Here is a 4,143-nt window from a genome sequence, read left to right on the forward strand (position 1 = left end):
ACAATTCCATGGCAATTCCATTCTTACTTACATTAAGTAAAATATGCACATCTCACCTCCCTTCCATTAGAGGGTCTCAAGGGGGCTCAGAAAGGAAAGGAAGAGAAATCTGGGTGCTTCTGTTAGGCAAGGTGAATAAATGGAACGTCCACATCCCCCAGACCTGGATGGCCGAGGCTCGCCCAGTCTCCTCGGATCTCAGAGCTAAGCAGGGTCAGCCCTGGTTGGTTCTCGCATGGGAAACCACCGAAGAAGTCCAGGGGTGCTATACAGAGGCAGCGTACCTCTGAAACCGCATTGGTAGGGGGCAATAGTTTGGGTTCTGTGTCCCTGCTTAAAGGCTTTCCTGGGGCATCTGGCAGGCCACAGTGAGAAAGAGGATGCTGGACTACAGATGCCAGGCCATGGCCTGGTACCGGGGGTGGAACATGGGTTGGTTGTGATGTCATGTTGATATCTCATCTCACCGACTACCTGGATGTGAAGTCAGAGCATCAGTAGGTGTCCTGGAAACCCATTGGTGGTATCCTAAAGTTTCCAGAGCCTTGGCTGATGCACTAAAAAAAGATTCTGGGTTTTGGGCTGGATGTGATAGTGATGTGTCATGCAGCAGGATTTCCGGTCCCCTCTTTTTCTTCCTGCCAGTCTGGACTCCAGGACAGGTGGGAGGCCCCAGCAGGTGGGAGAATGGCTTGCCTGGGTTTTTGGTCTGTTCCAGCAGGGGTGCTGCAGCCTTTGGAGCTCCAGGGTGCACAGGGCACCTTTCAAGTCTCACAGAAGGGTTGGCAGAATTTATGTCAAAACTCATGGGTAGCTGATGCTTCTCTTCCACCTCTCTGACACCTTACTAAAGGTTATTACAAATATTCTTGAGTGTAAAGAAGACAAGGTGTCAAAACCCTGGGGATGGGTGATGCAGAATTCAACGGAGCCAACAAAATATGAACTTCCAGTTTTTATCCTTCCAGTTTTGTCTCCCTTGCAGGCAGCGAAGAGATGTTGTCAACCTGTCGTCTTTTCAGAGGAGTGGAAACGGCTGCTCCAACTCTGGTCCAGGTAGGGGGGGAAGATTGGGAGAAGTCAGGTCCCCACTTCTTTCTCAAGGAGGCTTTTGGTCCTGCTGACCGAGCAGAGACAAGTTCTGAACCCCACCCTCTTGATGCATGCCAAACTCTTCATCCTGCACCCTCCCAGAATGCCGCCGTGGACAGTGTAGTCTCTGCCTGGAGTGATCTCTGAAGACGGAATCTGCTTTTCCTTTCAGCCTCCCTTTTCCTTTGAGGAGGTGGCCGTGTATTTCACCGAGGCCGAGTGGGCCTTGCTGGCTCCTGGCCAAAGAGATCTCTACAGGGACGTCATGCTGGAGAACTACAGGAGCGTGGCCTCTCTGGGTAAGGACCTTTCATAGGTGCCAAACGTGTGAATTGCTGCCATTGGGACAATGCATGAATCAAAATATTGAAAAGCAACATGCGGTTCTGAGGACTGACTGGCTACCTCCCCTCCTCCCCACAGGGGGCCTTGAGGTGGGGGTGGCAGTGAAAACAATGGTTCAGCATGGCCAGTGTGGTGGCCCTCACCCAAGCCATTCCTACAGCAGTCGCCTGGATGCCTTCAGACCTTAGTATTTGTTGTAGATGTGTCTGAGTGTTTTCTTTGGAGCTGTCCTACCTTGCACTGGTGACCTGCAGCGGGTAGTCCCACCAGTTAACACTGCCACCCAAGGGCAAGTGGCTAATGCCAAATCACACAGCACCCTCTGCTGTGGTGATGGGAATCAGTCCTCACCCCAAGAAGTGGGATTCTGTGTTAATGAAGAGATTCCTGTTTGTTTGAGCCACAATAGGATAGAGAAGCCTCTGTAGACACCCTCCGTCTTCCCCAAGAGGCAAGTGACCTCCTTCCCAAAGGCTGACTCCCTTCCAGCCCCTTGAGGGAGGAAACCGTCTGCCAAAGAAAAGCACAAACACAGAGAAAAGCCAGGAATACCTGTCCACTCAGCATGCCCCGATGCCCGAGTTCTTCCAAGGCCGGCCAGCACCATCTCCCCCTGTCCCCATAGAAGAACGTTGACAACCATGAGAACCCTCTACTGCTCTAAGGGTCTGCCAGATTCACTTCCCCATGTTTAGATCTCATCACCCTAGTCATGCTGAACATGTGCATATCTGCACGCTTGCTGTGTGGTCACTGCGTCCTTCAGGTGCTTTGGGAGGATGGAACAGGACCAACTCTTCTGGGGTCTTACCTGGACTTTTTGAGACTGCGTTTTCCTCTGGGATGGGCTTCCAGAGGGCCTTACTCTACTGTTAGGAGTTGATGACGTTGATGCCTGCTAATCAGTTTTCTGTCTCTCTCTTGCTGACAATAAAACACACTTCTATCCGGAGAGACTGGCTGCTCTGTGCTTCTAGGAAAGGCAGAACTGCCTGGATGATTCTGATACGGCTAAGTTAAGCAATAGACATGCCCAGCTAAGGTGCAGAGAACTGCTCAGAAATAGCAAGAAAATGATTCTGACCATGAGAAAGGTGCCCCTACACTGCAAGGCTGGTTTTCTCATCTGTCATTACCTGCCCCCCCCCCAACAAACGGCAACTTTTCCAAAAACTATGGAGGGTCCCTTTGAACTGTGGGGTTCATGTGGTGATCTCCTGGCTTCTCTCCTCCCCCCGGAAAACATGAATTTTGGGGAGGCTGAAAACCAAAAGTCAAAAAGTATGGTAAGTCAAATGGGAATGGGGGGGGATTTTTTTTGCCACTTTCCCCCTTAAAATACATATGGGGAGTTTGGGGAGGGGAAGGACAGACAGAATATGAAAACAGCTCTACACGAGGGCCTGGCAGGGGTAAGATATGACCGATTTCTCAGTTTGGGAGGAAAGATGATCCAATAACAGAAATGCATGCCCATTCCTGAGTACTCCCTGACCGGTGCCTTGGCTTCTTGCATGGGTGATGGTTGAAATTTTTTCTTTATTCCAGGAGCAGATGTAGAGGAGACAGCTGGAGAATTCCAGAGGTTCTCTTTAGAAAAAATCAAGAATAAAGATGCCGAAGGACACTTTGGAGATGGAGATGGACCCCAGAGGCAAGAGGGAAGCCAAGCAGGTAAGAGGAGGGATATAAGCCCATTCCTTACTGAGGAGGGGGTTTCCGTGCTATGCCAGTCCAAGGTCAATCAAAAGGAGAAGAGACAAAGGCCTCCATCCTAACCAAAGAATCCACTCCAGGGAAACGGAAAGGGTGGCCTTGGCAAAGACCTTCAGTCAGAGAATGAACATCATTTTACAGACACAAATTCCCTTAGGAGGGAAACCGTGTAATTGCTTACAGTGCGGAAAGAGGTTCCGTCAAAAACGAGCCCTTAGTTCACAATAAAAAAGTTACATGGGGGACTATATAAACGAAGCATCTCTGATGCCGGAGGCTTCATGTACTTTTAAAGTGTATGTTATTGTAGACTTTAGCATACAACGGGAAGAAGCCACTGTAATATTTGGATTGCGGATGGAATTTCAGGTGCAGGTCAGACCTCTCTTTGTGTGGGTTCTAACAGGATCTCTTTCTTTATTTCAGCAGGGGATGGTCAGAGGAATGAGGAGGATGAGGAACTGCATCCTCTATCGCTGGATGAAATCAAGAATGAAGACTCGAAAGGAAACTTTAGAAAACAAGTTAGACCTAAGAGGCAGAAAAGAAGCCACGTCATCCAGAAGAGGGGTAAACCCATTCCTTGCCAAGAGGGGGATTCCCAAGAAGCAATTCATATGGCGAAGGAAACACACAAGTGCTTGGTGTGTGGAATGAACTTCTCAGATCAGTCCCAGTATAATGTCCATTTACGAATGCACAGTGGAAAAAAGACCCATCACTGGCTGGTGTGTGGAAAGACCATGATTCATAGAGCAGAGCTCCTTAGACTTCAAAGAACACATACTGGAGTGAAATGGTATAACTGCTCAGACTGTGGTAAGAGCTTCTCAGGGAAATCAGACCTTGTTCAACACCAAAAGATTCATACAGGGCAGGAGATATTTATTTGCTCAGGAAGTGGAATGACGTTCTCTGTGGGAGGAAAAAGTAATCTATGTTTTCCAAAGCACAGTATAATGAATGCATGTAAATGCTCTTGGTGTGGAA

The 4,143-nt window shown here is 48.9% G+C and overlaps 1 long non-coding RNA gene across 1 annotated transcript; it reads left to right on the forward strand.

Annotated features, from left to right (window-relative positions):
* The first annotated feature begins 1,270 nt into the window (after positions 1 to 1,270).
* On the forward strand, positions 1,271 to 3,613 carry LOC107124815. Its single transcript, XR_001482994.1, has 3 exons — positions 1,271 to 1,391; positions 2,986 to 3,111; positions 3,580 to 3,613. It is a non-coding gene; the product is annotated as an uncharacterized LOC107124815 (long non-coding RNA).
* Positions 3,614 to 4,143: the final 530 nt, after the last annotated feature.

Source organism: Gekko japonicus, unplaced genomic scaffold, assembly GCF_001447785.1.
Source record: "Gekko japonicus isolate JY-2015 unplaced genomic scaffold, Gekko_japonicus_V1.1 scaffold3468, whole genome shotgun sequence".
Classification (NCBI taxonomy): domain Eukaryota; kingdom Metazoa; phylum Chordata; class Lepidosauria; order Squamata; family Gekkonidae; genus Gekko; species Gekko japonicus.